At 46.4% G+C, this 21,621-nt stretch overlaps 1 pseudogene across 1 annotated transcript in view; it reads right to left on the bottom strand.

Moving 5' to 3' along the window:
• Positions 1-2,525: 2,525 nt before the first annotated feature.
• Positions 2,526-21,621, bottom strand: part of LOC311134630 (epidermal growth factor receptor kinase substrate 8-like protein 2) — an 85,684-nt pseudogene continuing 66,588 nt past the window's right edge. The window contains exons 10-21 of the transcript XR_014615397.1: positions 20,059-20,185; positions 17,368-17,456; positions 16,767-16,841; positions 12,708-12,856; positions 10,508-10,676; positions 10,196-10,230; positions 9,893-10,001; positions 8,405-8,536; positions 5,887-5,959; positions 5,219-5,408; positions 4,213-4,345; positions 2,526-4,009 (exon numbers count right to left, since the gene is read on the bottom strand). The product of XR_014615397.1 is annotated as an epidermal growth factor receptor kinase substrate 8-like protein 2 (transcript). The remainder of the gene's footprint in view (positions 4,010-4,212; positions 4,346-5,218; positions 5,409-5,886; positions 5,960-8,404; positions 8,537-9,892; positions 10,002-10,195; positions 10,231-10,507; positions 10,677-12,707; positions 12,857-16,766; positions 16,842-17,367; positions 17,457-20,058; positions 20,186-21,621) is intronic.

Genomic DNA, 21,621 nt, shown 5'->3' with positions numbered 1-21,621 from the left:
AGGGGGAAAAAACAATTGAATCCATTTTAGAATACGGCTGTAACGTAACAAAATGTGGAAAAAGTCAAGGGGTCTGAATACTTTCCGAAGGCACAGTACATTCTCAGAGCTTGTGAGTGTTATGGGGGTCAGTGTGCTAATGACACCTTAGCTTCCTCCACTGTAATGGGGGTCACTGTGCTAACGACACCTTAGCTTCCTCCACTGTAATGGGGGTCACTGTGCTAATGACACCTTAGCTTCCTCCTCTGTAATGGGGGTCACTGTGCTAATGACACCTTAGCTTCCTCCTCTGTAATGGGGGTCACTGTGCTAACGACACCTTAGCTTCCTCCTCTGTAATTGGGTCACTGTGCTAACGACACCTTAGCTTCCTCCTCTGTAATGGGGGTCACTGTGCTAATGACACCTTAGCTTCCTCCTCTGTAATGGGGGTCACTGTGCTAACGACACCTTAGCTTCCTCCACTGTAATGGGGGTCACTGTGCTAACGACACCTTAGCTTCCTCCACTGTAATGGGGGTCACTGTGCTAACGACACCTTAGCTTCCTCCTCTGTAATGGGGGTCACTGTGCTAACGACACCTTAGCTTCCTCCTCTGTAATGGGGGTGTGGGGGAAATTAATATTAATTACATACTATACTGTTTAATTAGACATACTATTCTGTTTTTTACTTAAATATTGTCCATTGTTATATGCTGTTATTTTTTACTGATACAAACTTGTCTTGTGTGACTTAGTCATTAATCTGAGCGTACAAATGAATGAGCCTTTTGGGTGCGACCGCAGCATGTTACTTCCTGTGTTTACGATCGGCAGGAATGCAGGGAGGAACAGAGAATGGTACAACTCTGTTCCCAGGCCCCGTTTCTGCACGTCTGTCACATAGATAATACGATGTACATAGATTACATTTACAGTAGTGAGTCATTTAGCAGACGCTCTTATCCAGAGCCACTTACAGTTAGTGAGTCATTTAGCAGACGCTCTTATCCAGAGCCACTTACAGTTAGTGAGTGCATACATTTTCATACTGGCCTCCCGTGGGAAACGAACCCACAACCCTGGCGTTGCAAGCGCCATGCTCTACCAACTGAGCTACATTAGAGGATGTACTTTCTATAAAAGGAGAAGGCCAACTCTGTTCGTTGGATTGTTGAACTGCTCCATTTTTGCTAATCTTATAATAAAGTTGTTGTTGGAAAGAATCTGCAGTCTCTCTTCCTATAGAATTTCTACTACAGGGGTCAGTAAGCTGCCAACAGTTTAGCTTCCTCCACTGTAACGGGGGTCAGTGTGTTGCCAACAGCTTAGCTTCCTCCACTGTAACGGGGGTCAGTAAGCTGCCAACAGCTTAGCTTCCTCCACTGTAACGGGGGTCAGTAAGCTGCCAACAGCTTAGCTTCCTCCACTGTAACGGGGGTCAGTAAGCTGCCAACAGCTTAGCTTCCTCCACTGTAACGGGGGTCAGTAAGCTGCCAACAGCTTAGCTTCCTCCACTGTAACGGGGGTCAGTAAGCTGCCAACAGCTTAGCTTCCTCCGCTGTAACGGGGGTCAGTAAGCTGCCAACAGCTTAGCTTCCTCCACTGTAACGGGGGTCAGTAAGCTGCCAACAGCTTAGCTTCCTCCACTGTAACGGGGGTCAGTAAGCTGCCAACAGCTTAGCTTCCTCCACTGTAACGGGGGTCAGTAAGCTGCCAACAGCTTAGCTTCCTCCACTGTAACGGGGGTCAGTGTGTTGCCAACAGCTTAGCTTCCTCCACTGTAACGGGGGTCAGTAAGCTGCCAACAGCTTAGCTTCCTCCACTGTAACGGGGGTCAGTAAGCTGCCAACAGCTTAGCTTCCTCCACTGTAACGGGGGTCAGTGTGTTGCCAACAGCGTAGTTTCCTCCACCGGCTGACTGCCCCATACTGGGCTCCAACCAATGATCCTCTGAACTCAACACACCTGACCGCCCTCCTTGACAACCTACCAACGGGTTGAGCCACCCATTAGGTACTGATTGGATGGCCCCATCCACCCATTAGGTACTGATTGGATGGCCCCATCCACCCATTAGGTACTGATTGGATGGCCCCATCCACCCATTAGGTACTGATTGGATGGCCCCATCCCCCCATTAGGTACTGATTGGATAGCCCCATCCACCCATTAGGTACTGATTGGATGGCCCCATCCCCCCATTAGGTACTGATTGGATGGCCCCATCCACCCATTAGGTACTGATTGGATGGCCCCATCCACCCATTAGGTACTGATTGGATGGCCCCATCTTCCCATTAGGTACTGATTGGATAGCCCCATCCACCCATTAGGTACTGATTGGATGGCCCCATCTGCAACATTTCAAGCTAGCTGGGGTGTGAGTTCTTAACTCCATTACATGAGCGTGAACAGGATTGGATTGCCCCACCGGTAATATGACTACAATCTCTAACCTAAGGATGGAATTCAATACGATCATCAGTAGATCCACGTAAAACATTGACTTTAAAAGGAGCGTTGTCCACAAAGACTGATCAGATTGAATCTTGGGTTTATTATTGGAGGAATAAACACATGTACACAGAACAGAAATATGATTGGAAGAATTTGTCAATATAAAGCATACTTCATATAGACTGTGGCACATGGAGGCAATAGTTTGAGGATATAATGCAGTATGGACAGTGTGACTGGATTTGAGAATGGATTGCAGACTGCTCAAAACTACAATGTAGCATTATGTAGTAAACAGTATGTAGCATTATAATACACTGTAGTATAATCAGATATGTGAACAATAACAACCAATTTGACAATATACATTGATGACCTTATGGATTTGATTTCACTAAAACATTTCTTCAAGAAATCCCTGGAAATAAAACAAGGACACACATACAGCCATCAGTCTCATACAGCCATCAGTCACATACAGCCATCAGTCTCATATAGCCATCAGTCTCATACAGCCATCAGTCACATACAGCCATTAGTCACATACAGCCATCAGTCACATACAGCCATCAGTCACATACAGCCATCAGTCACATACAGCCATCAGTCTCATACAGCCATCAGTCTCATACAGCCATCAGTCACATACAGCCATCAGTCACATACAGCCATCAGTCACATACAGCCATCAGTCTCATACAGCCATCAATCACATACAGCCATCAGTCACATACAGCCATCAGTCACATATAGCCATCAATCACATACAGCCATCAGTCACATACAGCCATCAGTCTCATACAGCCATCAGTCTCATACAGCCATCAGTCACATACAGCCATCAGTCTCATACAGCCATCAGTCTCATACAGCCATCAGTCTCATACAGCCATCAGTCACATACAGCCATCAGTCACATACAGCCATCAGTCTCATACAGCCATCAGTCTCATACAGCCATCAGTCTCATACAGCCATCAGTCTCATACAGCCATCAGTCTCATACAGCCATCAGTCACATACAGCCATCAGTCTCATACAGCCATCAGTCACATACAGCCATCAGTCACATACAGCCATCAGTCACATACAGCCATCAGTCACTCACGCACACACAGATGCACAAACCATTCGCTGTCACCACTATCCCTGTAAATTAATATGATCTCTCACCACTATACAAAGTTAGAAACATTGTCTGGCAAAGCATCAAAAAGCAAAAGTCATAATTACCAGAGAACATCATTGAAGAAAAAAAGGTAAACCTACACATTCACTAACAATAAAATATATATATATTTAAAAAAATGTATTTAACATTTATAGTAAATACCAATATGAACTGTTGATTGTCTGATAAAAATCAGTTGGTTGGTGAAAGGGTGGGCACTGTAGGAGGGGAAGGCTTCTGGTTGGTTGGTCCTAGAGAGGGTTGTTATGGTGACCAGCCATGCTGAGCTGTGATTGGTTGACAGTAAGCATGCCCAGATCAGTCTTTCCCGGCATCGATCTTCTCTTGTCGTCGTCTCATGATCTCCTGGAGCTCTGAATCCCCACTGCTCTTCTAGAAATAGATGTACAGGGTTTAGTTTAGTTGTTCATCTGTAAACATCTAAAGGCACTAAACATGTTAGCCTGTTGGACGACTATTTCAGTCTTAACAACATCAGATTCAGTTATTTCCTTGGGTGAATAAAGTGAATTGCCTTAGAATGCTGTTTAACGTGTCTGTGCCTGTGTCTGTGCCTGCGTGTCTGTGATACAGACCTCCAGCTGGGATTTCTGCACGGTGGTCTGGCTGTAGACCCTGGAGCCCTCGTCTCCACACACTGCCTTCAGTTCCTCCTTGTTCAGAGAGAAGAGCTGAGCACCGGTCAGGTTGCCCAGGCACTCCACTGTCCTGTAGGGAACAGAGACTACATTACCCATAATGCTCTACACCCAGGCACTCCACTGTCCTGTAGGGAACAGAGACTACATTACCCATAATGCTCTATGCCCAGGCACTCCACCGTGCTGTAGGGAACAGAGACTACATTACCCATAATGCTCTATACCCAGACACTCCACCGTCCTGTAGGGAACAGAGACTACATTACCCATTATGCTCTATACCCAGACACTCCACCGTCCTGTAGGGAACAGAGACTACATTACCCATAATGCTCTATACCCAGACATTCCACCATCCTGTAGGGAACAGAGACTACATTACCCATAATGCTCTATACCCAGACACTCCACCATCCTGTAGGGAACAGAGACTACATTACCCAATATGCTCTATACCCAGACACTCCAACGTCCTGTAGGGAACAGAGACTACATTACCCATAATGCTCTACACCCAGACACTCCACCATCCTGTAGGGAACAGAGACTACATTACCCATAATGCTCTATACCCAGACACTCCACCGTCCTGTAGGGAATAGAGACTACATTACCCATAATGCTCTACACCCAGACACTCCACCATCCTGTAGGGAACAGAGACTACATTACCCATAATGCTCTATACCCAGACACTCCACCTGTAGGGTACAGAGACTACATTAACCATCAGACCTGGGCATAGTTGTATTTTGTAGTTTATTATATCAAATCGTTTTAAAAAGTAGTTACTTTCTGAGCTCTGTATTCAAATAGTTAAAAAAGTTGTACTTTTTGGGGGATCTGTATTCAAATAGTCACCTCCAAAGTTACTATTTGTTCCTCCCCCAAAATGTGTATATCGTGTCTTTTTCACACACAGCCAAGCACGGTGACTCACGGTTTAGAGAATCCCCTGGCATTGAGCCAGGCGGTGACCTGCAGTGGGCTGGAGTCTAAGGTGAGAGGAGCAGTGCTGCTGCTGCCCGAGGGGCGCTCCACCCTGAAGTTACGGGCTGGAGTCTGAGACTTATTACTAGTGATCCTCTTCAACAACTCATCATTCACCTCATCCATCTGGTGTGTCCGAGCTGGGGGTGGGAGGGAGAGACAGAAAGACAAACAGGGAGAGACAGAGGGTCAATGGCGAGAGAGAGAGAGAGAGAGAGAGAGAGAGAGAGAGAGAGAGAGAGAGAGAGAGAGAGAGAGAGAGAGAGAGAGAGAGAGAGAGAGAGAGAGAGAGAGAGAGAGAGAGAGAGAGAGAGAGAGAGAGAGAGAGAGAGAGAGAGAGAGAGAGAGAGAGAGAGAGAGAGAGAGAGAGAGAGAGAGAGAGAGAGAGAGAGAGAGAGAGAGAGAAACTGTTTAGGAGGTATTCCTGTTTAGGAGGTATTCCTGTTTAGGAGGTATTCCTGGTTAGGAGGTATTCCTGCTCATCTATAAGTGCTGAGGTCCTCTTAGCTAAGATGATGAAACTCATAAAAGCCTTGAGCTAAGATAGCTCTGATAGCTCAGATAAGATAAGCAGTTATCTAGATTGTTTAGTAGTAAATAAAAGCTATGGAGACTCACATTCTTTGAAGCGGCCCATGTCAAAGCTCTCCCCTCTACCTAGAGGGCTGGAGGGAGAGGTAGGGCTGTAGAGCTGGTGACACACAGAGACAAAAGAAAGACATGTGAAAGTTAATAATTAATGAATTTATATATATATTTTTTCATTTAACTAGGCAAGTCAGTTAAGAACAAATTCTTATTTACAATGACGGCCTACACCGGCCAAACCCGGACGACGCTGGGCCAATTGTGCGCCGCCCTATGGGACTCCCAACCACGGCCCGGTTGTGATACAGCCTGGAATCGAACCAGGGGGTCTGTAGTGACGCCTCAAGCACTGAGATGCAGTGCCTTAGACCGCTGCGCCACTCGGGAGCCCAAATATATAATGCTTTTCCAGATGCTAAAAGCACTTACATAATGTCAAACATGGAAGGATATTGTCACGAAGAACAGGTTCATCATTCCAATATGTTTGATAATGTTCCATAATGTATTCAAATGGTTTACAGGATGTATTGGTAGGTGGTACAGTCAAATAAAATAAATTATTATTTGTCACATTATCCGAATACAACAGGTACCTTACAGTGAAATGCTTACTTACAAGCCCTTAACCAACAATGCAGTTCTAAGAAAAATAAGTGTTAAGTAAAAAATGGATAAGTAAAAAATAAATAATAAAAATAATAAAAATAATAAAAGAGCAGCAGTAAAATAACAGTAGCGAGGCTATATACAGGGGGTACCGGTACAGAGTCAATGTGCGGGGGCACCGGTTAGTCGAGGTAATTGGGGTAATATGTACATGTGGGTAGAGTTAAAGTGACTATGCATAAATAATAAACAGAGTAGCAGCAGCGTAAAAGAGGGGGGGGGGGCAATGCAAATAGTCTGGGTAGCCATTTGATTATATGTTCAGGAGTCTTATGGCTTGAGGGTAGAAGCTGTTAAGGAGCCTTTTGGACCTAGACGCAGTAGCAGAGAGAACAGTCTATGATTAGGGTGGCTGGAGTCTTTGACAATTTTTAGGGCCTTCCTCTGACACTGCCTGGTATAGAGGTCCTGGATGGCAGGAAGTTTGGCCCCAGTGATGTACTGGGCCGTAAGCACTACCCTCTGTAGAGCCTTGCGGTCGGAAGCCGAGCAGTTGCCACCAGTCAGGATGCTCTCGATGGTGCAGCTGTATAACTTTTTGAGGATCTGATGACCCACACCAAGGAACTTGAAGCTCTCAACCTGCTCCACTACAGCCCCGTCGATGAGAATGGTGGCGTGCTCGGTCCTCTTTTTTTTCCTGTAGTCCACAATCATCTCCTTTGTCTTGATCACGTTGAGGGAGAGGTTGTTGTCCTGGCACCACACGGCCAGGTCTCTGACCTCCTCCCTATAGGCTGTCTCATCGTTGTCGATGATCAGGCCTACCACTGTTGTGTCATCGACAAACGTAATGATGGTGTTGGAGTCGTGCCTGGCCATGCAGTCATGGGTGAACAGGGAGTACAGGAGGGGACTGAGCACGCACCCCTGAGGGGCCCCCATGTTGAGGATCAGCGTGGCAGATGTGTTGTTGCCTACCCTTACCACCTGGGGCGGCCCGTCAGGAAGTCCAGGATCCAGTTGCAGAGGGAGGTGTTTAGTCCCAGGGTCCTTAGCTTAGTGATGAGCTTTGAGGGCACTATGGTGTTGAACGATGAGCTGTAGTCAATGAATAGCATTCTCATGTAGGTGTTCCTTTTGTCTAGGTGGGAAAGGGCAGTGTGGAGTGCAATAGAGATTGCATCATCTGTGGATCTGTTGGGGCGGTATGCAAATTGGAGTGGGTCTAGGGTTTCTGGGATAATGGTGTTGATGTGAGCCATGACCAGCCTTTCAAAGCACTTCATGGCTACAGACATGAGTGCTACGGGTCTGTAGTCATTTAGGAAGGTTATCTTAGTGTTCTTGGGCACAGGGACTATGGTGGTCTGCTTGAAACATGTTGGTATTACAGACTCAGTCAGGGACATGTTGAAAATGTCAGTGAAGACACTTGCCAGTTGGTCAGCGCATGCTCAGAGTACACGTCCTGGTAATCCATCTGGCCCTGCGGCCTTGTGAATGTTGGCCTGTTTAAAGGTCTTACTCACATCGGCTACGGAGAGCGTGATCACATAGTCATCCGGAACAGCTGGTGCTCTCATGCATGCGTCAGTGTTGCTTGCCTCGAAGCGAGCATAGAAGTGGTTTAGCTCGTCTGGTAGGCTTGTGTCACTGGGAAGCTCGCGGCTATGCTTCCCTTTGTAGTCTGTAATAGTTTTCAAGCCCTGACACATCCGACGAGCGTCGGAGCCGGTGTAGTACGATTCAATCTTAGTCCTGTATTGACTCTTTGCCTGTTTGATGGTTCGTCGGAGGGCATAGCGGGATTTCTTATAAGTGACCGGGTTAGAGTCCTGCTCCTTGAAAGCGGCAGTTCTACAATTTCGCTCAGTGCGGATGTTGTGTGTATAATGTGTGTGTGTGTGTGTTTGTGTGTGTGTGTGTATAATGTTACCTGGCTATAGAGTGGTTCAGCCATGCCGTGTGGTTCTTCCAGTTTGACCACGTCCAGTATGTTGTAGGGGACGTATCCTGACTGGCCACTCCTGTTCCTCAGCTTCCACCACTGTTTATTGTCCTCTAACACCTGCAGGGCCACAATGACATGTCACAACCATGACCTTTGACCCTTGTTGACCTTTATTGACTCCAGTTGATCATCCTCTAACACCTGCAGGGCCACAATGACCTAAATGATCATAACAATAATAATATACCATTTAGCATGTTTTTTTTGTTTTCTTTATCTGAAACTAACATACTGTAATATCCAAGCTCTGCATCACAATTCAATGGATGCCATAATAACTCCCTCTAGCCATATGACAAATACTGTTAACCCCATGCTAGACATGTCATTGTGTGACATCTCAGGCCATGGCATGACTCACAGACAAATCCATCGTAACAATGTCAGTTGGGATGCAAGTGCACATCGTCTCAATTCTCACTTTGCCCAAAATAGTGGCAGAAAGTGATCACTATCAAACACATCAGCTAGCAGCCACTCCATAAAGGGCCTAGGGGTCAATGACTATCAAATAAAACATTAACATACTGAGCTATATTGTTTACAAAAAAAAAAGGGCAAATTATATTATTTTATAATACAACAATTGCTCAGAGAAAGAAATTTTGTTTAACAAGTCATTTCTCAAAAAGGTAGGGGTCAAAATTATTGACACCCCTATTTTCAAGAAGTTCCACAAACAAATCGGTTGCACTGCAAACAGTTTTCATGGTCCTTGTTTCGTGTGCACCTGTCTTCTTTTTCGCCCGAGTTGGAGCTGCGGTGCCTGGGGGGAGGGGGATCAGGACGTGCTGCTGGACGTGCTGCTGGCCAGGCTACCATAACGACTCCAGATCCATGCTCTTTCCGCCGTTTGCCCCGCAGACATACAAGTGTGCAATAAATGCTTTGAGTTCATCCATAGACATGTCTCACAGACTGGTTCCTTTTCCGTGCGCATGAGCAACAGATTTGTCTCTTTGACTGATGTCCTGCTCTCTCACTACAGTTCTACTACTGTTCTAAATTGAATCATCCTCTTCACCCTCTTCCTCATCATTCAGATAACTCAACGTCAGTGACCTAGAGCGGTTCTAGTGTCAACAAGGGACACAGGAAGCAAAATAGCACTATAACATCAAAGATCCAGCACCAGAATTTACAGTAGGTATTGGGAAAACATGTTTTTGCCCGTGCTACAGATGGCTGACAGTATTATAATATAGATGGCGTACCTCTAGCACCTCCTCCTGCAGTACTGACAGTATTATGGCGTACCTCTAGCACCTCCTCCTGCAGTACTGACAGTATTATAATATAGATGGCGTACCTCTAGCACCTCCTCCTGCAGTACTGACAGTATTATAATATAGATGGCGTACCTCTAGCACCTCCTCCTGCAGTACTGACAGTATTATAATATAGATGGCGTACCTCTAGCACCTCCTCCTGCAGTACTGACAGTTCGTTGGCGTTGCGGGCCACAAAGTGGTAGCGGATCTTGGCATATTTACGGGACGAGGAGGTCAGCACATTGTAGGACCTTGGACAGGAGGTATGAGTTATTTCTAACGGGCCATGCACAACAAATATTGCCCCAGATTTAGCTACACGTCTGCTACATGGTCTGTATTAATACTACAACAGCGTACGAGTTTTATAGCAGCTCAAGAAATAACAACAATTTGAGAAACGTTTTGTTTAGTAATGATAACAGTAGTAGTACTATCCACTTACCCATTTGATGAGCTTAAAGACTGGGTTCCAGACATCTGAAAGGGAGAGATGTTATTATCATTGTAAAGTGATGTTATGGACTAGTATGTGTCTGACTAGTGTAACACACTGAACTCTATTAAATAACTCAGAAAGTATTTGAAATCTGCGTCACTGAAGAAATGTAAACAAACAAATGACGAACTAACAATGGATGGCTGGGAGAAGTCTACTATAATTAATCAAATGGACAGCAGTCTAGAAATGTATGAGTATAAAACGTGTGTGTGTGTGTGTGTGTGTGTGTGTGTGTGTGTGTGTGTGTGTACACACCTCGTCTGAGTTGTAGGGGGACATGAGGTTGGATGTGGGGGACAGGAGAGGTTCCCCTGATCCCTCTGCCTCCCACGGGGAGGTCCTGAACAGCTCAGCTGGGGGCTCCCACCCGTTCCTGAATGTAGGGAAGTAAGGTGGAGCACACTGGTCCTGCGGCCAGTCCGCTCTGCAGGGGGCAGGGGGGCAGGGGCAGGGGGCAGGGGCAGGGGGCAGGGGGCAGGGGGCAGGGGCAGGGGGCAGGGGCAGGGGGCAGGGGGCAGGGGCAGGGGGCAGGGGCAGGGGGCAGGGGCAGGGGGCAGGGGCAGGGGGCAGGGGGCAGGGGGCAGGGGGCAGGGGGCAGGGGGCAGGGGGCAGGGGGCAGGGGGCAGGGGCAGGGGCAGGGGGCAGGGGGCAGGGGGCAGGGGGCAGGGGGCAGGGGCAGGGGGCAGGGGGCAGGGGGCAGGGGCAGGGGGCAGGGGGCAGGGGGCAGGGGGCAGGGGGTTAATGCTGATACAGAGAGAACAAGTCAATAATCACTTATAAAGTATTAGAACAGCAGGCTGAACAGTTTATCAGCAGGCTGAACAGTTTACCAGCAGGCTGAACAGCTTAAAAGCAGGCTGAACAGCTTAACAGCAGGCTGAACAGTTTACCAGCAGGCTGAACAGCTTAAAAGCAGGCTGAACATCTTAACAGCAGGCTGAACAGTTTATCAGCAGGCTGAACATCTTAACAGCAGGCTGAACAGTTTACCAGCACGCTGAACAGCTTAAAAGCAGGCTGAACAGCTTAACAGCAGGCTGAACAGTTTACCAGCAGGCTGAACAGCTTAAAAGCAGGCTGAACATCTTAACAGCAGGCTGAACAGTTTATCAGCAGGCTGAACATCTTAACAGCAGGCTGAACAGTTTACCAGCAGGCTGAACAGCTTAAAAGCAGGCTGAACAGTTTATCAGCAGGCTGAACATCTTAACAGCAGGCTGAACAGTTTATCAGCAGGCTGAACATCTTAACAGCAGGCTGAACAGTTTATCAGCAGGCTGAACAGCTTAACAGCAGGCTGAACAGTTTAACAGCAGGCTGAACAGCTTAACAGCAGGCTGAACAGTTTAACAGCAGGCTGAAACGTTTTACAGCAGGCTGAACAGCTTAACAGCAGGCTGAACAGTTTAACAGCAGGCTGAACAGCTTAACAGCAGGCTGAACAGTTTAACAGCAGGCTGAAACGTTTAACAGCAGGCTGAACAGTTTGACAGCAGGCTGAAACGTTTAACAGCAGGCTGAACAGCTTAACAGCAGGCTGAACAGCTTAACAGCAGGCTTAATTTTAAGAAGTTATTTGGACACTTTAGTTGTGATACAAACCTTATCAAAACATACAGGCCTATGGACAAGGCTACATGAGGTGTGCGACTATGATTAGAAAAAGTCGCAAAAGTGATAATATATCATTCATAAGTGACAGGCTAATATTGTCACCCATCAGACTATTCTTGATTTAATCTTGCCTTTACTAAATAATATGTGTGGAATGTGTTTTTATTTAGAATGGACCATTATCATGCACCTGTTTCGGAACAGGGGCAGTGGGGAAAAATATATTTAATCTATGCACTTAAATAGAGAATGGAGGATGCTTTTCCTGTGGTTTATTTTCATGCCAGCCAGGTAGGCTATACTCCTGTTGTAAAGAGAAGCAATGTGCTTAATATTAGGAAAGTTGAGAAATAAATATAGTAGGCCTAGCCTATAGAAAGCTGATGGGATCCTCCTCTTTTTAATAGAGGCCATCACTCTGTTTTCTCACGCAATTGCGCAGCCTATAGAAATGCTGGGCAACATGAGCTCATGGGCTCTCATGAAGTGTTTGATTAGATTTTCGATTACATTTGCATTGATGTCAGAGTGATTAGAGGGACAATAGAGTGCTGAGTACCAGGCAGTTAGCAAGTTTGGTAGGCTACTAATGACCATCAGCAGCATCAGAGCTTGGAGAAGCCTAATTACCGTGACTAAACGGTCACGTGGAATTTGACTGCCATCACGACTCGTGACCGACGGTGTGGCGGGAGGAGGTCTGTACGCAGCATAGTACCTTCCATAAAATGTTTTGCTCGACAAAAAGAAACGCAAGCATCATACATCTAATATTTAAAACAACAAAAACACATGGGTACAGAACACTTGCAACCACACACACACACACACACACACACACCTGGGTCGTGTCCACCCGTCTCCCAGAAGGTCAAAGATGGTCATCTCTTTAGGCGACAGGTGACCTCTCAGGAAGTCTACTGCATCTCTGGACAGGTGAGGGGAGACCACGGAGCGGGGCAGCTCTGGACTGCCACAGGACTGGAGCACCTAGAGGTCGGAGGTTAGAGGTCACAGGTCATACACTGGAGAACCTGGAAGATCAGAGGGTAGAGGGTAGAGGTCACAGGTCATACACTGGAGCACCTGGAAGGTCAGAGGGTAGAGGGTAGAGGTCACAGGACATACACTGGAAGTTCAGAGGGTAGAGGTCACAGGACATACAAGTCATTATCAAAACACAGTCTATAGCTTCCACAGTCGTACACAGTCAATATCTCAGCAGGTTAATCTCTTCTAAAAGCACCCAGCCACTTGTGTTATGTGTGCTGCTGTAAGACAGTAACCAGGTGTACTATAAGACTATGTTACCATGAGACAGTAACCAGGTGTACTATCAGGATATGTTGCTATGAGACAGTAACCAGGTGTACTAAAAGGATATGTTGCTATGAGACAGTAACCAGGTGTACTATAAGGATATGTTGCTATGAGACAGTAACCAGGTGTACTATAAGGATATGTTGCTATGAGACAGTAACCAGGTGTACTATAAGGATATGTTGCTATGAGACAGTAACCAGGTGTACTATAAGGATATGTTGCTATGAGACAGTAACCAGGTGTACTATAAGGCTATGTTGCCATGAGACAGTAACCAGGTGTACTATAAGGCTATGTTGCTATGAGACAGTAACCAAGTGTACTATAAGGCTATGTTGCTATGAGACAGTAACCAAGTGTACTATAAGGCTATGTTGCTATGAGACAGTAACCAAGTGTACTATCAGGATATGTTACCATGAGACAGTAACCAGGTGTACTACAGTGAGGGAAAAAAGTATTTGATCCCCTGCTGATTTTGTACGTTTGCCCACTAACAAATAAATGATCAATCTATAATTTTAATGGTAGGTTTATTTGAACAGTGAGAGACAGAATAACAACAAAAAAATCCAGAAAAACGCATGTCAAAAATGTTATAAATTGATTTGCATTTTAATGAGGGAAATAAGTATTTGACCCCCTCTCAATCAGAAAGATGTCTGGCTCCCAGGTGTTTTTTATACAGGTAACGAGCTGAGATTAGGAGCCCACTCTTAAAGGGAGTGCTCCTAATCTCAGTTTGTTACCTGTATAAAAGACATCTGTCCACAGAAGCAATCAATCAATCAGATTCCAAACTCTCCACCATGGCCAAGACCAAAGAGCTCTCCCAGGATGTCAGGGACAAGATTGTAGACCTACACAAGGCTGGAATGGGCTACAAGACCATCGCCAAGCAGCTTGGTGAGAAGGTGACAACAGTTGGTGCGATTATTCGCAAATGGAAGAAACACAAAAGACTATCAATCTCCCTCGGCCTGGGCCTCCATGCAAGATCTCACCTCGTGGAGTTGCAATGATCATGAGAACGGTGAGGAATCAGCCCAGAACTACACGGGAGGATCTTGTCAATGATCTCAAGGCAGCTGGGACCATAGTCACCAAGAAAACAATTGGTAACACACTACGCCGTGAAGGACTGAAATCCTGCAGCGCCCGCAAGGTCCCCCTGCTCAAGAAAGCACATATACAGGCCCGTCTGAAGTTTGCCAATGTACATCTGAATGATTCAGAGGAGAACTGGGTGAAAGTGTTGTGGTCAGATGAGACCAAAATCGAGCTCTTTGGCATCAACTCAACTCGCCGTGTTTGGAGGAGGAGGAATGCTGCCTATGACCCCAAGAACACCATCCCCACCGTCAAACATGGAGGTGGAAACATTATGCTTTGGGGTTGTTTTTCTGCTAAGGGGACAGGACAACTTCACCGCATCAAAGGGACGATGGACGGGGCCATGTACCGTCAAATCTTGGGTGAGAACATCCTTCCCTCAGCCAGGGCATTGAAAATGGGTTGTGGATGGGTATTCCAGCATGACAATGACCCAAAACACACGGCCAAGGCAACAAAGGAGTGGCTCAAGAAGAAGCACATTAAGGTCCTGGAGTGGCCTAGCCAGTCTCCAGACCTTAATCCCACAGAAAATCTGTGGAGGGAGCTGAAGGTTCGAGTTGCCAAATGTCAGCCTCGAAACCTTAATGACTTGGAGAAGATCTGCAAAGAGGAGTGGGACAAAATCCCTCCTGAGATGTGTGCAAACCTGGTGGCCAACTACAAGAAAAGTCTGACCTCTGTGATTGCCAACAAGGGTTTTGCCACCAAGTACTAAGTCATGTTTTGCAGAGGGGGTCAAATACTTATTTCCCTCATTAAAATGCAAATCAATTTATAACATTTTTGACATGCGTTTTTCTGGATTTTGTTGTTGTTATTCTGTCTCACACTGTTCAAATTAACCTACCATTAAAATTATAGACCGATCATTTCTTTGTCAGTGGGCAAACGTACAAAATCAGCAGGGGATCAAATACTTTTTTCCCTCACCGTACAAGGCTATGTTACCATGAGGCAGTATCATAGGGCAGTAACCAGGTGTGTCTGTCTGAATAATAGATGTTAGGGTTCAGTAAATCTAGCCTTCATCATTACGCAACTGTGGTGACTGCACCTGATGTGGGGCTGTAACCACACTGATCCGGTCTGCTTAGTTCCAAGGTGGAAGGGTGTGTGTGTGTGTGTGTGTGTGTGTGTGTGTGTGTGTGTGTGTGTGTGTGTGTGTGTGTGTGTGTGTGTGTGTGTGTGTGTGTGTGTGTGTTTGCATGCTAGATACATCACTCATTAGACTCCCCCCCCCCCTGCAGGAAAGCTTCCACACACACAAGCCAATAGAGGGTAAGGTATGTTGATGACTAGGACAGTCCAAGCATTCAGCTGTTCTCCTTCTCCTCAGCTCAATAGACTGTCCGTGGTGTGTGGGAATATCAGCGTACTACTGTGTGTATGGTTCAGTCAACATTGTGGGAAGAATGAATGCTTCCTAAAGCACACAGTGTTCTGCTTGGCTGCCCAGACATAGTATAGTAGTAGGTCAAAGGGACAGACACGAGCCATTTCATTTCCATTTAGATTTTAGTTGATGTCACTGGCATTTTTTCAAGTAACGATTTTTTAACAGAATAACAGAAATTGGTGGGAAAGCCCAGCTGAAAAGACCTGTGTCTGATGTTTAGAAACACTCTCCTACCTCATCTGATGTAGGCAACACACTGTATATATATATTTTCTGTTGTATTTTTTGACTTTATGTTTTGTTTTACCCCATATGTAACTCTGTGTTGTTGTTTTTATCGCACTGCTTTGCTTTATCTTGGCCAGGTCGCAGTTGTAAATGAGAACTTGTTCTCAGCTGGCTTACCTGGTTAAATAAAGGTGAAATAAAAAATAAAATAAAAATAAAAAACAGTAAGACTTATTTTCTCTGCAAGGACAGAGTGTGATACCCAACAATCTCTATCCAAATACAGGCTGGATGATCAAATCATAGCAGGCAAAACTGGTTGCAATGACATCATTATTGCAACCAGATTTCAAACAGTTCAGGTTGTAATCTGGCTGTTTTGATGTCTTTTCAACCAACTTTGCCTGCTATGAATGCACTCTATGAAACATTATATATTTTTGTCTATCAGTCAGCTTCTTACCAACTCCAGGGGTGACTATCAGTCAGGTTCTTACCAACTCCAGGGGTGACTATCAGTCAGGTTCTTACCAACTCCAGGGGTGACTATCAGTCAGCTTCTTACCAACTCCAGGGGTGACTATCAGTCAGGTTCTTACCAACTCCAGGGGTGACTATCAGTCAGGTTCTTACCAACTCCAGGGGTGACTATCAGTCAGGTTCTTACCAACTCCAGGGGTGACTATCAGTCAGGTTCTTACCAACTCCAGGGGTGACTATCAGTCAGGTTCTTACCAACTCCAGGGGTGACTATCAGTCAGGTTCTTACCAACTCCAGGGGTGACTATCAGTCAGGTTCTTACCAACTCCAGGGGTGACTATCAGTCAGGTTCTTACCAACTCCAGGGGGCCAAAGAGGAAGTGCACCAGTTCAGAAGCGCTGGGGTTCTGGATGTGCTTCTTCAGTTTGGCCTGCAGGGGGCAGAGTGACAAATACACACTGTTAGACACAGCTCACCACAGCTCCGTATAGGAAAGTAGCAGCAAGGTTTCTATTTCAATTCAGTCAATTGGGGAAGTACACTAAAAGATGTCTGTCCCAATTCCCTTCAAAGCCCTTTCCCTTGGTCCTTCCATGTTTATAGATGTAAGCAACATGGTGGAGCCTCCACTACTCGCCTGATTCAACCTATAAAGACCCTTTAAATCTGTAAACATCAAAGGGTTAGGACCAAAGTAAAGGGGTAGGGTGTGATTTGGTCTCCGCTGGAACTAACGTTTAAGAACGTTGGGCCAGTAACTAAAAGGTTGCTGGTTCGGATCCCTGAGCGACTAGGTGAAACATCTGTCGATGTGGCCTTGAGCAAAGCACTTAACCCTAACTGCTCCTGTAAGTGGCTCTGGATAAGAGCGTCTGCTAAACGACTAAAATGTCAAACGTCAAATGTATTATACACAGGCATAATGGAGGTTTGGAACTACTAGGAAGTCAACTCACCAGTAGGTTGAAGGCTAACTTCAGTTTCTGTAGGCTATCAATGAACTCTGCCTCGGAGGGGGGCTTCGCTCTCAGGGTCAGCATGCCCTCTGTCAATAAGCAGGCAGACAGACGAGAGAGACAAACATGACATGACCACACATAGAGACTACTGTAGGGTTACTATACTGGCTTCACACAGGGCAGGGGGGAGATGGTTACTATACTGGCTTCACACAGGGCAGGGGGGAGAGGGTTACTATACTGGCTTCACACAGGGCAGGGGGGAGAGGGTTACTATACAGGGCAGGGGGGAGACGGTTACTATACTGGCTTCACACAGGGCAGGGGGGAGACGGTTACTATACTGGCTTCACACAGGGCAGGGGAGAGACGGTTACTATACTGGCTTCACTCAGGGCAGGGGGGAGACGGTTACTATACTGGCTTCACTCAGGGCAGGGGGGAGACGGTTACTATACTGGGCAGGGGAGAGACGGTTACTATACAGGGCAGGGGAGAGACGGTTACTATACTGGGCAGGGGAGAGACGGTTACTATACTGGGCAGGGGGGAGACGGTTACTATACTGGGCAGGGGAGAGACGGTTACTATACTGGCTTCACTCAGGGCAGGGGGGAGACGGTTACTATACTGGCTTCACTCAGGGCAGGGGGGAGACGGTTACTATACTGGGCAGGGGAGAGACGGTTACTATACAGGGCAGGGGAGAGACGGTTACTATACTGGGCAGGGGGGAGACGGTTACTATACTGGGCAGGGGAGAGACGGTTACTATACTGGGCAGGGGGGAGACGGTTACTATACTGGGCAGGGGAGAGACAGTTACTATACTGGGCAGGGGGGAGACAGTTACTATACTGGGCAGGGGAGAGACGGTTACTATACTGGCTTCACACAGGGGAGGGGGGAGACGGTTACTATACTGGGCAGGGGGGAGACGGTTACTATACAGGGCAGGGGGGAGATGGTTACTATACTGGCTTCACACAGGGCAGGGGGGAGACGGTTACTATACTGGGCAGGGGGGAGACGGTTACTATACTGGCTTCACACAGGGCAGGGGGGAGACGGTTACTATACTGGGCAGGGGGGAGACGGTTACTATACTGGGCAGGGGGGAGACGGTTACTATACTGGGCAGGGGGGAGACGGTTACTATACTGGCTTCACACAGGGCAGGGGAGAGACGGTTACTATACAGGGCAGGGGGGAGACGGTTACTATACTGGCTTCACTCAGGGCAGGGGGGAGACGGTTACTATACTGGGCAGGGGAGAGACGGTTACTATACTGGCTTCACACAGAGCAGGGGGGAGACGGTTACTATACTGGCTTCACACAGAGCAGGGGGGAGACGGTTACTATACTGGCTTCACACAGAGCAGGGGAGAGACGGTTACTATACTGGGCAGGGGGGAGACAGTTACTATACTGGGCAGGGGGGAGACGGTTACTATACTGGGCAGGGGGGAGACAGTTACTATACTGGCTTCACACAGGGCAGGGGAGAGACGGTTACTATACTGGGCAGGGGGGAGACAGTTACTATACTGGCTTCACTCAGGGCAGGGGGGAGACGGTTACTATACTGGGCAGGGGGGAGACGGTTACTATACTGGGCAGGGGGGAGACGGTTACTATACTGGCTTCACACAGGGCAGGGGGGAGACGGTTACTATACTGGCTTCACTCAGGGCAGGGGGGAGACGGTTACTATACTGGGCAGGGGGGAGACGGTTACTACACTGGGCAGGGGGGAGACGGTTACTATACTGGGCAGGGGGGAGACGGTTACTATACTGGGCAGGGGGGAGACGGTTACTATACTGGGCAGGGGGGAGACGGTTACTATACTGGGCAGGGGGGAGACGGTTACTACACTGGGCAGGGGGGAGACGGTTACTATACTGGGCAGGGGGGAGACGGTTACTATACAGGGCAGGGGGGAGACGGTTACTATACTGGCTTCACTCAGGGCAGGGGGGAGAGGATCAGATGGGAAAGTCAATGTAACACTCTTTAGCTGTGTTGATGTGTCCACATAGAACCATCTGAGAAAATCTCCACTCATCTCAAAAGGGGACTGTTCAGATTGCTCAGTCGCATTCAGAATTTAGAACTGTACAGCCAGGACAAAATGAACATCTGACAAGATCAAGATCAATATTGAATTAATTATTGCTAATTCCACTAAGACCACCTGAGAAAATGTTGACTGAACCCAACTTATTTTAGACGAGATTTGACCATTTTAGAATATTCAACATCAGCTACCCATTTTGCATCCAGATCAAGGTGTCTTGGATCAACATCAACCACCCACACAGCCCCAGATCAAGGTGTCTTGGATCAACATCAACCACCCACACAGCCCCAGATCAAGGTGTCTTGGATCAACATCAACCACCCACACAGCCCCAGATCAAGCCCCAGATCAAGGTGTCTTGGATCAGAAGGTAACACAGGTCATAGTAAGGAAAAGTTGTCTCTCCACAGCTTAAGAGGATATAGGAGATGACATCATAGATAGTGGACAATACAATAATTCAAGATACACAGTTCAGTTGATGAAAGAGTTAAGAGAAGGCATAACACAAGAGAACATAGAAAGTGTTAGTGGACAATATATTTGATATTGTCAGTGAGGTGGTTGTTTCCACCACGTGACCAGAAGAAGAAGAAACAGACCTGCTGGTCCTTTCTTCTTAATCTTCTTACTCTTGTTGCGCTGGTTGAGCTGAGAGAACGCCTCCGCAGCCTTCTGCAGCCGAGCCACAAAGATCTCAATGTCATCCAGGGCACAGTTCAGGATTTGCTAAAAAGAGAAGGCGAGAGAAAGAAAGAAAGTCTAACGAGTGATGGCTGACCACCAAGCTAGCATGATCAAATCTGGTTTAGTTCAGAATGTCCTGCAGGGGGGAACGTCTAACGAGTGATGTATCTAGCATGCAAGCAAATAATACAGAGAATAACTGCTAATAGTAGTAGAATAACTACTAATACACAGATCTATAGGCGGTAGACAAGTACCAGAAATAACTACACTGAACAAAAAGCTTATTTCTCTCAAATTCTGTGCACACATTTGTTTATATCCCTGTTAGTGAGCATTTCTCCTTTGCCAAGATAATCCATCCACCTGACAGGTGTGGCATATCAAGAAGCTGATTAAACAGCATGATCATTACACAGGTGCAGGTGCTGGACGAGAATGAGAGAGAAAGTGTCTTAGCTAGGAAGAAAAACATGGGGTGACTTAATATCAGTATGTGTTGCGTCAAAAGACAGGTATTCATATTCAACAGCTGCAGTGTGAACCATACACAACTTGACAGTATGGGTGACTTAATATCAGTACGGGTGACTTAATATCAGTATGGGTGACTTAATATCAGTACGGGTGACTTAATATCAGTACGGGTGACTTAATATCAGTACGGGTGACTTAATATCAGTACGGGTGATTTAATATCAGTACGGGTGACTTAATATCAGTACGGGTGACTTAATATCAGTACGGGTGACTTAATATCAGTACGGGTGACTTAATATCAGTACGGGTGATTTAATATCAGTACGGGTGACTTAATATCAGTATGGGTGACTTAATATCAGTACGGGTGACAATATCAGTACGGGTGACTTAATATCAGTACGGGTGATTTAATATCAGTACGGGTGATTTAATATCAGTATGGGTGACTTAATATCAGTATGGGTGACTTAATATCAGTACGGGTGATTTAATATCAGTACGGGTGACTTAATATCAGTATGGGTGACTTAATATCAGTACGGGTGACAATATCAGTAAGGGTGACTTAATATCAGTACGGGTGATTTAATATCAGTACGGGTGATTTAATATCAGTACGGGTGACTTAATATCAGTACGGGTGACTTAATATCAGTACGGGTGATTTAATATCAGTACGGGTGACTTAATATCAGTATGGGTGACTTAATATCAGTACGGGTGACTTAATATCAGTACGGGTGACTTAATATCAGTACGGGTGACTTAATATCAGTACGGGTGACTTAATATCAGTATGGGTGACATACTATCAGTACGGGTGACTTAATATCAGTACGGGTGACTTAATATCAGTATGGGTGACTTAATATCAGTACGGGTGACAATATCAGTAAGGGTGACTTAATATCAGTACGGGTGATTTAATATCAGTACGGGTGACTTAATATCAGTACGGGTGATTTAATATCAGTACGGGTGACTTAATATCAGTA

The sequence above is a fragment of the Coregonus lavaretus genome (genome assembly GCF_964263955.1).
Source record: "Coregonus lavaretus genome assembly, chromosome: 9".
Classification (NCBI taxonomy): Eukaryota; Metazoa; Chordata; class Actinopteri; order Salmoniformes; family Salmonidae; genus Coregonus; species Coregonus lavaretus.
Note: the sequence above shows the minus strand (reverse complement) of the source record. Positions and strands in the feature narration are given on the sequence as shown.